The 13,893-nt window shown below is 42.5% G+C and overlaps 1 protein-coding gene across 2 annotated transcripts in view; it reads left to right on the top strand.

Moving 5' to 3' along the window:
- The window catches only part of LOC139755458 (cyclin-dependent kinase 9-like), a 259,415-nt gene that overhangs the window by 169,274 nt on the left and 76,248 nt on the right, over positions 1-13,893 (top strand). The window lies entirely within an intron of this gene.

Below are 13,893 nucleotides of genomic sequence, written 5' to 3'. Positions count from 1 at the left end.
CTCAACCCTACTGTACCTAATAACCTTGCTCTTGTTCATATTTACTCTTAACTCTCTTCTTTCACACACTTTACCAAACTCAGTCACCAGCTTCTGCAGTTTCTCACATGAATCAGCCACCAGCGCTGTATCATCAGCGAACAACAACTGACTCACTTCCCAAGCTCTCTCATCCCCAACAGACTTCATACTTGCCCCTCTTTCCAAAACTCTTGCATTAACCTCCCTAACAACCCCATCCATAAACAAATTAAACAACCATGGAGACATCACACACCCCTGCCGCAAACCTACATTCACTGAGAACCAATCACTTTCCTCTCTTCCTACACGTACACATGCCTTGCATCCTCAATAAAAACTTTTCACTGCTTCTAACAACTTGCCTCCCACACCATATATTCTTAATACCTTCCACAGAGCATCTCTATCAACTCTATCATATGCCTTCTCCAGAGCCATAAATGCTACATACAAATCCATTTGCTTTTCTAAGTATTTCTCACATACATTCTTCAAAGCAAACACCTGATCCACACATCCTCTACCACTTATGAAACCACACTGCTCCTCCCCAATCTGATGCTCTGTACATGCCTTCACCCTCTCAATCAATACCCTCCCATATAATTTACCAGGAATACTCAACAAACTTATACCTCTGTAATTTGAGCACTCACTCTTATCCCCTTTGCCTTTGTACAATGGCACTATGCACGCATTCTGCCAATCCTCAGCCTGGCACCTCACCATGAGTAAGTGAGCTTGGGAAGGAGACTTGTGTGAGGAAGTACCAGGAGAGAATGAGTACAGAGTGGAAAAAGGTGAGAACAATGGAAGTAAGGGGAGTGGGGGAGGAATGGGATGTATTTAGGGAATCAGTGATGGATTGCGCAAAAGATGCTTGTGGCATGAGAAGAGTGGGAGGTGGGTTGATTAGAAAGGGTAGTGAGTGGTGGGATGAAGAAGTAAAGAGTATTAGTGAAAGAGAAGAGAGAGGCATTTGGACGATTTTTGCAGGGAAAAAATGCAATTGAGTGCGAGATGTATAAAAGAAAGAGACAGGAGGTCAAGAGAAAGGTGAAAAGAAGGGCAAATGAGAGTTGGGGTGAGAGAGTATCATTAAATTTTAGGGAGAATAAAAAGATGTTCTGGAAGGAGGTAAATAAAGTGCGTAAGACAAGGGAGCAAATGGAAACTTCAGTGAAGGGCGCAAATGGGGAGGTGATAACAAGTAGTGGTGATGTGAGAAGGAGATGGAGTGAGTATTTTGAAGGTTTGTTGAATGTGTTTGATGATAGAGTGGCAGATATAGGGTGTTTTGGTCGAGGTGGTGTGCAAAGTGAGAGGGTTAGGGAAAATGATTTGGTAAACAGAGAAGAGGTAGTAAAAGCTTTGCGGAAGATGAAAGCCGGCAAGGCAGCAGGTTTGGATGGTATTGCAGTGGAATTTATTAAAAAAGGGGGTGACTGTATTGTTGACTAGTTGGTAAGGTTACTTGATATATATATATATATATATATATATATATATATATATTTTTTTTTTGCTTTGTCGCTGTCTCCCGCGTTTGCGAGGTAGCGCAAGGAAACAGACGAAAGAAATGGCCCAACCCACCCCCACACACATGCACATACATACGTCCGTACACGCAAATATACATACCTACACAGCTTTCCATGGTTTACCCCAGACGCTTCACATGCCCTGATTCAATCCACTGACAGCACGTCAACCCCGGTATACCACATCGATCCAATTCAATCTATTCCTTGCCCTCCTTTCACCCTCCTGCATGTTCAGGCCCTGAGCACACAAAATCTTTTTCACTCCATCTTTCCACCTCCAATTTGGTCTCCCACTTCTCCTCGTTCCCTCCACCTCTGACACATATATCCTCTTGGTCAATCTTTCCTCACTCATTCTCTCCATGTGCCCAAACCATTTCAAAACACCCTCTTCTGCTCTCTCAACCACGCTCTTTTTATTTCTACACGTCTCTTACCCTTACGTTACTTACTCGATCAAACCACCTCACACCACACATTGTCCTCAAACACCTCATTTCCAGTAGATCCATCCTCCTGCGCACAACTCTATCCATAGCCCACGCCTTGCAACCATACAACATTGTTGGAACCGCTATTCCTTCAAACATACCCTTTTTTGCTTTCCGAAATAATGTTCTCGACTTCCACACATTCTTCAAGGCTCCCAGGATTTTCGCCCCATCCCCCACCCTATGATCCACTTCCGCTTCCATGGTTCCATCCTCTGCCAGATCCACTCCCAGATATCTAAAACACTTCACTTCCTCCAGTTTTTCTCCATTCAAACTTACCTCCCAATAGACTTGACCCTACTGTACCTAATTACCTCGCTCTTATTCACATTTACTCTTAACTTTCTTCTTTCACACACTTTACCAAACTCAGTCACCAGCTTCTGCAGTTTCTCACATGAATCAGCCACCAGCGCTGTATCATCAGCGAACAACAACTGACTCACTTCCCAAGCTCTCTCATCTCCAACAGACTTCATACTTGCCCCTCTTTCCAAAACTCTTGCATTCACCTCCCTAACAACCCCATCCATAAACAAATTAAACAACCATAGAGACATCACACACCCCTGCCGCAAACCTACATTCACTGAGAACCAATCACTTTCCTCTCTTCCTACACGTACACATGCCTTACAACCTCGATAAAAACTTTTCACTGCTTCTAACAACTCGCCTCCCACACCATATATTCTTAATACCTTCCAGAGAGCATCTCTATCAACTCTATCATATGCCTTCTCCAGATCCATAAATGCTACATACAAATCCCTTTGCTTTTCTAAGTATTTCTCACACATTCTTCAAAGCAAACACCTGATCCACACATCCTCTACCACTTCTGAAACCACACTGCTCTTTCCCAGTCTGATACTCTGTACATGCCTTCACCCTCTCAATCAATACCCTCCCATATAATTTACTAGGAATACTCAACAAACTTATACCTCTGTAATATGAGCACTCACTCTTATCCCCTTTGCCTTTGTACAATGGCGCTATGCACGCATTCCGCCAATCCTCAGGCACCTCACCATGAATCATACATACATTAAATAACCTTACCAACCAGTCAATAATACAGTCACCCACTTTTTTGATAAATTCCACTGCAATACCATCCAAACCTGCTGCCTTGCCGGCATTCATCTTCCGCAAAGCTTTTACTACCTCTCCTCTGTTTACCAAATCATTTTCCCTAACCCTCTCACTTTGCACACCATCTCGACCAAAACACCGTATATCTGCCACTCTATCATCAAACACATTCAACAAACCTTCAAAATACTCACTCCATCTCCACTAGTAGTGGGATGAAGAGGTAAGATTATTAGTGAAAGAGAAGAAAGAGGCATTCAGATGATTTTTGCAGGGAAATAATGCAAATGAGTGGGAGATGTATAAAAGAAAGAGTCAGGGGGTGAAGAGGAAGGTGCAAGAGGTGAAAAAGAGGGCAAATGAGAGTTGGGGTGTGAGAGTATCATTAAATTTTAGGGAGAATAAAAAGTTTTTGAAGGTTGTAAATAAAGTGCATAAGACATGGGAGCAAATGGGAACTTCAGTGAAGGTGGCTAATGGGGAAGTGATAACAAGTAGTGGTGATGTGAGAAGGAGATGGTGTGATTATTTTGAAGGTTTGTTGAATGTGTTTGATGAGAGAGTGGCAGATATATGGTGTTTTGGTCGAGGTGGTGTGCAAAGTTAGAGGGTGAAGGAAAATGATTTGGTAAACAGAGAAGAATTAGTAAAAGCTTTGCGGAAGATGAAAGCCAGCAAGGTAGCGGGTTTAGATGGTATTGCAGTGGAATTTATTAAAAACTGGGGTGACTGTTTTGTTGACTGGTTGGTAAGGTTATTTAATGTATGTATGACTCATGGTGAGGTGCCTGAGGTTTGGCGGAATGCTTGCATAATGCCATTGTACAAATTCAAAGGGGACAAAGGTGAGTGCTCAAATTACAGAGGTATAAGTTTGTTGAGTATTCCTGGTAAATTATACGGGAGGGTATTGATTGAGAGGGTGAGGGCATGTACAGAGCATCAGATTGGGGAAGAGCAGTGTGGTTTCAGAAGTGGTAGAGGATGTGTGGATCAGGTGTTCGCTTTGAAGAATGTATGTGAGAAATACTTAGAAAAGCAAATGGATTTTTTGTATGTAGCATTTATGGATCTGGAGAAGGCATATAATAGAGTTGATAGAGATGCTCTGTGGAAGGTATTAGGAATATATGGTGTGGGAGGCAAGTTGTTAGAAGCAGTGAAAAGTTTTTATCGAGGATGTAAGGCATGTGTACGTGTAGGAAGAGAGGAAAGTGATTGGTTCTCAGTGAATGTAGGTTTGTGGCAGGAGTGTGTGATGCCTCCATGCTTGTTTGATTTGTATATAGATGGGGTTGTTAGGGAGGTGAATGCAAGAGTTTTGGAAAGAGGGGCAAGTATGCAGTTTGTTGTGGATGAGAGAGCTTGAGAAGTGAGTCAGTTGTTGTTCGCTGATGATACAGCGCTGGTTGCTGATTCTTGTGAGAAACTGCAGAAGCTGGTGACTGAGTTTGGTAAAGTGTGTGAAAGAAGAAAGTTGATAGTAAATGTGAATAAAAGCAAGGTTATTAGGTACAGTAGGGTTGAGGGTCAAGTCACTTGGGAGGTAAGTTTGAATGGAGAAAAAGTGGAGGAAGTGAAGAGTTTTAGATATATTGGAGCGGATTTGGCAGCAGATGGAACCATGGAAGTGGAAGTGAATCCTAGGGTGGGGGAGGGGGCGAAAGTTCTTGGAGCCTTGAAGAAGTTGTAGAAGTCGAGAACATTATCTCGGAAAGGAAAAATGGGTATGTTTGAAGGAATAGTGGTTCCAACAATGTTGTATGGTTGCGAGGCATGGGCTATGGATAGAGTTGTGCAGAGGAGGGTGGATATGCTGGAAATGAGATGTTTGAGGACAATATATGATGTGAGGTGGTTTTATCGATTAAGTGATAATAGGGTAAGGGAGATGTGTGGAAATAAAAAGAGTGTGGTTGAGAGAGCAGAAGAGGGTGTTTTGAAATGGTTTGGTCACATGGAGAGAATGAGTGAGGAAAGATTGACCAAGAGGATATGTGTCAGAGGTGGAGGGAACAAAGAGAAGTGAGAGACCAAATTGGAGATGGAAAGATGGAGTGAAAATTATTTTGTGTGATTGGGGCCTGAACATGCAGGAGGGTGGAAGGCGTGCAAGGAATAGAGTGAATTGGAACAGTGTGGTATACTGGGGTTGACATGCTGTCAGTGGATTGAACCAAGGCGTGTGAAGTGTCTGGGGTAAACCATAGAAAGTTTTGTGGGGCCTGGATTTGGAAAGGGAGCTGTGGTTTTATTGCATTATTACCTTACAGCTAGAGACTGAGTGTGAACGAATGTGGTGTTTTTTGTCATTTCCTAGCGCTACCTCGTACACATGAGGGGGGAGGGGGTTGTTCTTTCATGTGTGGCGAGGTGGCGATGGGAAGGAATAGAGGCAGACAGTGTGAATTATGTACACTTGTATATATGTATATGTCTGTATGTGTATATATATGTATACGTTGAGATGTATAGGTATGTATATTTTGCGTGTGTGGACGTGTATGTATATACATGTGTATGTGGGTGGGTTGGGCCATTCTTTCATGTATTTCCTTGCACTATCTCGCTAACGTGGGAGACAGCGACAAAGCAAAATAGATAAATGAATAAATGTATACACATTTACATAGGTATAGAGACAGGTAGTATGCTTGAGGAAAGGAACCTGGATGTTTTGGCTCTGAGTGAAACGAAGCTCAAGGGTAAAGGGGAAGAGTGGTTTGGGAATGTCTTGGGAGTAAAGTCAGGGGTTAGTGAGAGGACAAGAGCAAGGGAAAGAGTAGCACTACTCCTGAAACAGGCGTTGTGGGAATATGTGATAGAGTGTAAGAAAGTAAATTCTAGATTGATATGGGTAAAACTGAAAGTTGATGGAGAGAGATAGGTGATTATTGGTGCATATGCCCCTGGGCATGAGAAGAAAGATCATGAGAGGCAAGTGTTTTGGGAGCAGCTGAATGAGTGTGTTAGTGGTTTTGATGCACAAGACCGGGTTATAGTGATGGGTGAGTTGAACGCAAAGGTGAGTAATATGGCAGTTGAGGGAATAATTGGTATACATGGGGTGTTCAGTGTTGTAAATGGAAATGGTGAAGAGCTTGTAGATTTATGTGCTGAAAAAGGACTGGTGATTGGGAATACCTGGTTTAAAAAGCGAGATATACGTAAGTATACATATGTAAGTAGGAGAGATGGCCAGAGAGCGTTATTGGATTACGTGTTAATTGAGAGTCGTGCGAAAAAGAGACTTGGATGTTAATGTGCTGAGAGGTGCAACTGGAGGGATGTCTGATCATTATCTTGTGGAGGCTAAGGTGAAGATTTATAGGGGTTTTCAGAAAAGAAGAGAGAATGTTGGGGTGAAGAGGGTGGTGAGAGTAAATGAGCTTGGGAAGGAGACTTGTGTGAGGAAGTACCAGGAGAGACTGAGTACAGAATGGAAAAAGGTGAGAACAAAGGAGGTAAGGGGAGTGGGGGAGGAGTGTGATGTATTTAGGGAATCAGTGATGGCTTGCGCAAAAGACGCTTGTGGCATGAGAAGCGTGGGAGGTGGGTTGATTAGAAAAGGTAGTGAGTGGCGGGATGAAGAAGTAAGATTATTAGTGAAAGAGAAGAGAGAGGCATTTGGATAATTTTTGCAGGGAAAAAATGCAAATGAGTGGGAGATGTATAAAAGAAAGAGGCAGGAGGTCAAGTGAAAGGTGCAAGAGGTGAAAAAGAGGGCAAATGAGAGTTGGGGTAAGAGAGTATCATTAAGTTTTAGGGAGAATAAAAGCATGTTTTGGAACGAGGAAAATAAAGTGCGTAAGATAAGGGAACAAATGGGAACTTCAGTGAAGGGGGCTAATGGGGAGGGGATAACAAGTAGTGGTGATGTGAGAAGGAGACGGAGTGAGTATTTTGAAGGTTTGTTGAATGTGTTTGATGATAGAGTGGCAGATATAGGGTGTTTTGGTTGAGGTGGTGTGCAAAGTGAGAGGGTTAGGGAAAATGATTTGGTAAACAGAGAAGAGGTAGTAAAAGCTTTGCGGAAGATGAATGCCGGCAAAGCAGCAGGTTTGGATGGTATTGCAGTGGAATTTATTAAAAAAAGGTTGTGACTGTATTGTTGACTGGTTGGTAAGGTTATTTAATGTATGTATGATTTATGGTGAGGTGCCTGAGGACTGGCGGAATGCTTGCATAGTGCCATTGTACAAAGGCAAAGGGATAAAAGTGAGTGCTCAAATTACAGAGGTATAAGTTTGTTGAGTATTCCTGGTAAATTGTGTGGGAGGGTATTGATTGAGAGGGTGAAGGCATGTACAGAGCATCAGATTGGGGAAGAGCAGTGTGGTTTCAGAAGTGGTAGAGGATGTGTGAATCAGGTGTTTGCTTTGAAGAATGTATGTGAGAAATACTTAGAAAAGCAAATGGATATGTATGTAGCATTTATGGATCTGGAGAAGGCATATGATAGAGTTTATAGTGATGGCCTGTGGAAGGTATTAAGAATATATGGTGTGGGAGGCAAGTTGTTAGTCTGTTGTGGATTAGAGAGCTTGGGGAGTGAGTCAGTTGTTGTTTGTTGATGATTCAGCGCTGGTGGCTGATTCATGTGAGAAACTGCAGAAGCTGGTGACTGAGTTTGGTAAAGTGTGTAAAAGAAGAAAGTTAAGAGTAAATGTGAATAAGAGCAAGGTTATTAGGTACAGTAGGGTTGAGGGTCAAGTCAATTGTGAGGTAAGTTTGAATGGAGAAAAACTGGAGGAAGTAAAGTGTTTTAGATATCTGGGAGTGGATCTGGCAGGAGATGGAACCATGGAAACAGAAGTGAATCATAGGGTGGGGGAGGTGGTGAAAATTCTGGGAGCCTTGAAGAATGTGTGGAAGTCGAGAACATTATCTTGGAAAGCAAAAATGGGTATGTTTGAAGGAGTAGTGGTTCCAGCAATGTTGTATGGTTGCGAGGCGTGGGCTGTGGATAGAGTTGTGCGCAGGAGGGTGGATGTGCTGGAAATGAGATGTTAGAGGACAATATGTGGTGTGAGGTGGTTTGATCGAGTAAGTAATGTAAGGGTAAGAGAGATGTGTGTAAATAAAAAGATTGTGGTTGAGAGAGCAGAAGAGGGTGTTTTAAAATGGTTTGGTCACATGGAGAGAATGAGTGAGGAAAGATTGACCAAGAGGATATATGTGTCGGAGGTGGAGGGAACGAGGAGAAGTGGGAGACCAAATTGGAGGTGGAAAGATGGAGTGAAAAAGATTCTGAGTGATTGGGGCCTGAACATGTAGGAGGGTGAAAGGCATGCAAGGAATAGAGTGAATTGGAATGATGTGCTATACTGGGGTCAACGGGTCGACGTGCTGTCAATCGATTGAACCAGGGCATGTGAAGCATCTGGGGTAAACCATGAAACGTTCTGTGGGGCCTCGATGTGGAAAGGGAACTGTGGTTTCGGTGCATTATTACATGACAGCTAGAGACTGAGTGTGAATGAATGGGGCCTTTGTTGTCTTTTCCTAGTGCTACCTCGTATACATGAGGGGGGAGGGGGATGTTATTCCATGTGAGGCGGGGTGGCTGGGGGAATAAATAAAGGCAGACTATGAATTATGTACATGTGTATATATGTATATGTCTGTGTGTGTATATATATGTGTACATTGAGATGTATAGGTATGTATATTTGCGTGTGTGGACGTGTATATGGGTGGGTTGGGCCATTCTTTCATCTGTTTCTTTGCGTTACCTGGCTAACGCGGGAGGCAGCGACAAAGCAAAATAATAATAATAAAAAAACATATTCGTACTCTCTGCCTTTATCCATTCCCGTTGTCAGCTTGCCACATATGAAATGGCACCCCCCTTCCCCCGTGCATGCAAGGTAACATTAGGGAAAGACAGCAAAGGCCACATTTGTTCACACTCAATCTATATCTGTCATGTGTAATGCACCAAAACCAAAGCTCCGTTCTCACATCCAGGCCCCACAAAACTTTCCATGGTTTACCCTAGACACTTCACATGAACTGGTTCAATCCATTGACACCACGTCGACCCCGGTATACCACATCGTTCCAGTTCACTCTATTCCTTGCATGCCTTTCGCCCTCCTGTATGTTCAGGCCCCAACAGCTCAAAATCTTTTTCACTCTATCCTTCCACATTCAATTAAGACTCCCGCTTCTCCTCGTTCCCACATTCTGTCCATGTGAGCAAACCATTTTAACACATTCTCTTCTGCTCTCTCAACCACTCTTTTATTACCACACATATCTCTTACCCTTTCGTTACTTACTCGATCAAACCAACTCACACCACATATTGTCCTCAAACATTTCATTTCCAACACATCCACCCTCCTCTACACAACCATATAACATTGTTGAAACCAATATTTCTTCAAACATCCCTTTTTGTTCTCTGAAATAATGTTCTCACCTTCCACACATTCTTCAACGCTCCCAGAACCTTCGCCCCCTTCCCCACCCTGTGACTCACATCTGCTTCCATGGTTCTATTTGCTGTTAACTCCACTCCCAGATATCTAAAACTTCACTTCCTCCAGTTTTTCTCCATTCAAACGTACCTCCCAATTTACTTGTCCCTCAACCCTACTGAACCTTATAATCTCGCTCTTAATCACATTTACTCTCAGCTTCCTTCTTTCACACCCAGCCCCATCCTTCCAGTCCCGTCCCTCAAGTCCCGTCCCTCCAGTCCTGTCCCTCCATTCCCGTCCTTCCAGTCCCATCCATCCAGTCCCGTCCCTCCATTTCCGTCCTTCCAGTCCCATCCATCCAGTACCGTCCCTGCAGGCCACATTCGTTCACACTCATTCTCTAGCTGTCATGTATAATGCACCGAAACCACAGCTCCCTTTCCACATCCAGGCCCCACAAAACTTTCCATACTTTACCAAACTGAGTCACCAACTTCTGCAGTTTCTCACCTGAATCAGCCACCAGCGCTGTATCATCAGTGAACAACAACTCACTTGCTTCCCAAACCCTCTCATTGACAACAGACTGCATACTTGCCCCTCTCTCCAAAACTCTTGCATTCACCTCCCTAAACACCCCACCCATAAACAAATTAAACAACCATGGAGACTTTGTGCACTCCTGCTGCAGACTGACATTCACTGAGAACCAATAACTTTCCTTTCTTCTTACTCCTACACATGCCTTACATCCTTGGTAAAAACTTTTCACTGCTTCTAACAACTGACCTCCACACCATATACTCTTACTACCTTCTGCAAAGCATTTGTATCAGTCCTGTCATATGCCTTCTCCAGATCCATAAATGCTACTTATAAATCCATCTGTTTTTTTAAGTATTTCACAAATACATTAATCAAAGCCAGCACCTGATCCACACATCCTCTACCACCTCAGAAACCACACTGCTCTTCCCCAGTCTGATGCTCTGTACATGCCTTCACCCTCTCAGTCAATACCCTCCCATATGATATCCCAGGAATACTCAACAAACTTATACCTCTGTAATTTGAACATTCACCTTTATCCCCTTTGACTGTGTACAATGGCAGTATGTATGCATTCCGCCAATCCTCAGGCATTTCACCATGAACCATCCATACATTGAATATCCTCACCAAGCAATCAACAATACAGTCACTTTTTTTTTTTTTTTTTTATAAATTCCACTGCAATACCATTGAAATCGCTGCCTTGTTGGCTTTCATCATCCGCAAAGCCTTCACTACCTCTTCTCTCTTTACCAAACCATTCTCCTTGACCCTCTCACTTCACATACCACCTTGGCTAAAACACCCTATATCTGTCACTCTATCATCAAACATTTTCATTAAACCTTTAAATACCCGCTGCATCTCCTCACTTCACCACTACTTGTTATTACCTCCCCATTAACCCCCCCTTACCGATGTTCCCATTTGTTCTCTTGTCTTACGCACTTTATTTACTTCTTTCCAAAACATCTTTTTATTCTCCCTGAAATTTAACGATACTCTCTCACCCCAACTCTCATTTGCTCTCTTTTCACCTCTTGCACTTTTCTCTTGACCTTCTGCCTCTTACTTTTATACATCTCCCAGTCATTTGCACTACTTCCCTGCAAAGATTGTCCAAACGCATCTCTCTTCTCTTTCACTAACAATCTTACTACTTCATCTTACCATTCACTACCCTTTCCAATCTGCCCACCTCCCACCTTTCTCATGCCACAAGCATCTTTTGTGCAAGCCAATACTGCTTCCCTAAATACATCCCATTCCTCCCCCATTCCCCTTATGTCCTTTGCTCTCACCTTTTGCCATTTTGCACTCAATCTCTCCTGGTACTTCCTCTCACAAGTCTATTTTCCAAACTCACTTACTCTCACCACTCTCTTCACCCCAACTTACTCTCTTCTTTTCTGAAAACCTCTACAAATCTTCACCTTCGCCTCCACAAGATAATAATCAGGCATCCCTTCAGCTGCCCCTTTCAGCACATTTACATCCAGAAGTCTCTGTTTCATATGCCTATCAATTAATGCATAATCCAATAATTCTCCCTGGCCATCTCTTCTGTTTACATATGTATACTTATGTATATCTCTTTTTAAACCAGGTATTCCCAATCACCAGTCTTTTTTCAGCACACAAATCTACATGCTCCTCACCATTTCCATTTTACAACACTGAATCTTCAAACATACCCATTTTTATTCTCCGAAATAATGTTCTCACCTTCCACACATTCTTCAACGCTCCCAGAACCTTTGCCCCCTCCCCCACCCTGTGAATCACTTCTGCTTTGCATGAATTATACCCTCAACTGCTTCATTACTCACCTTTGCATTTAAATCACCCATCACTATAACCCAGTCTCCTGCATCAAAGCTGCCAACACTTTCACTCAGCTGCTCCCAAAATATTTCTTTGCATCTTTTTTAAAAAGTTTCTTACTTTATTTAATGTTGTGTCCTCTGGCTGCTCCATCCCTACAACTTTTGAAGAACTGTTCACTGTGCACAGTATAGGTTTGTTTTAAAAACTTTAAGGCTGTGATCAAGTACCCCTCAATATTCTTTCCTCCAAGGTGAGCAAATTCAAAGCCTCCAGCATCACCACAAAGCCATGGTTCTTGGCAACTGAATTCCCTTCTTCAATCTATGTTACCTTAGAAAGTATTGAGGTTTGTGTTGGTTTTGCAATATTTTCTCTTTGTGTCCTGTCTCAACCCAGCTCTTTTAATGTCCTCATGTATCACATAGTCAAAGTTAAACATTACATGATCACTTCCAACTGTTGTATCATATATAATATTCTCAGTATCCATGCTAGCATGTGTGAAGATAAGATCTAGCACTGATGGTGTATTAGTCCCTCTCATCCTTATTTAGCAATGTTGGAGTATTAGTCCCTCTTATCATAGTGTGTTTCCTGACATGTTAGTATTGTTCTACAGTATTAGGTTTGCTACGTGTAGGTTTGCTATTAGCAGATCTTTCCAGGAATGCATTCCTTGTGCATGGTGGGGGAGGCCTGTACAGAGATTCCAGGGGATTAAGGAAGTTTGCCTCCCACATGGCAATTATCTCTACCTTGTAAGTGATTGCAGATGATGAGGGTTGGGATAGGGCGTCATGGGATATGTTGTGCGCTGTTATCATCTCTGTTTATTTTGCGAATACAACTAGATGCGTAGTGGTCAACTTCTAGAGGGTGGTGGTGGAGTGAGATTGTTAATAAGGTGATGGTGGGTTGACAGTGGTGTTGGAGTGAGAGTGATGATGGGGAAGGGTTGGTGATAGGTTGGGGGTAGTGGTTAGGTGAAGGTTGCTAGGTTGGGGGTAGTAGTTAGGTGAGGTTGTTATTCTTCTCCATTAAGGGCAGGGACACCCTTGCTACATGAATTATAATTATCAGGGGTAACTGCTTTGACAGCACTAGGGCCATCAAGCATGACTGTCATGTTGATTGCCTGGTCAGCATGTTTGGCTGCTTATTTACCACTTGGAGTATGGCATTCTTTTTTCTTACTTTGGAGGCCCTTTCCTATGCATCATCTGCAGATGTCTTGTTAAGGAGAGAAAACATGTCCCCAGGACTTTTCTCTCAATGGTCTTGCAAAGAGAGATCTCACACTAAGTAGCTTTTAATTTTTTGTTGGGGTTTGGTATGCTAATGTCATTTGCAACCTAGGGCCATGTTACTTGGGACATCTCCAACAGTAGCTAGAGGGAACTAGTCTCACCGCTACAACATTGTGTTGTGTATGACTCTGTTCTTGGCATCATTTGTCAAGAATGAGGGACCTTTTTCAGTTTGGATGGGATCAACAGGTTGTGATTTTTTATGAGACGAAAGTTTACAGAGATGATGGTGACGCCTTACATTACTGATCTTGTTTTTATTAATTTCAGACTTTTTCTTTTAATGAAATTAATTTGATAGCCCTTCATTCTTATGAAATATTCTTAGTTTCTTGTGGTTCAAGTGCATGGCAAATAGTTTATGAAAGAAGCATGTAGAATTCGACTGGTAAAATCATGAGCATTGATGGTAGTTCTTCATCATGAAGTTACTCTTGTGATTGGCGGTTAAGAATAAGGGAAGCTTCTTGTGATTGGTGGTTAAGAATTAGGGAAGCTTCTGTATATGCCTCTTTTGTCAGAATGCAAGAGATACCATATAAGTTGTAGAAAGACAAATGAAATTTGCCTCCCTTGCAGTGCTTCATCTGACAAATCATCCTTTGTTTCTCAATTCCTA

The sequence above is a fragment of the Panulirus ornatus genome, chromosome 19 (assembly GCF_036320965.1).
Source record: "Panulirus ornatus isolate Po-2019 chromosome 19, ASM3632096v1, whole genome shotgun sequence".
NCBI lineage: Eukaryota > Metazoa > Arthropoda > Malacostraca > Decapoda > Palinuridae > Panulirus > Panulirus ornatus.
This window is presented reverse-complemented; position numbering and strand designations above follow the sequence as displayed.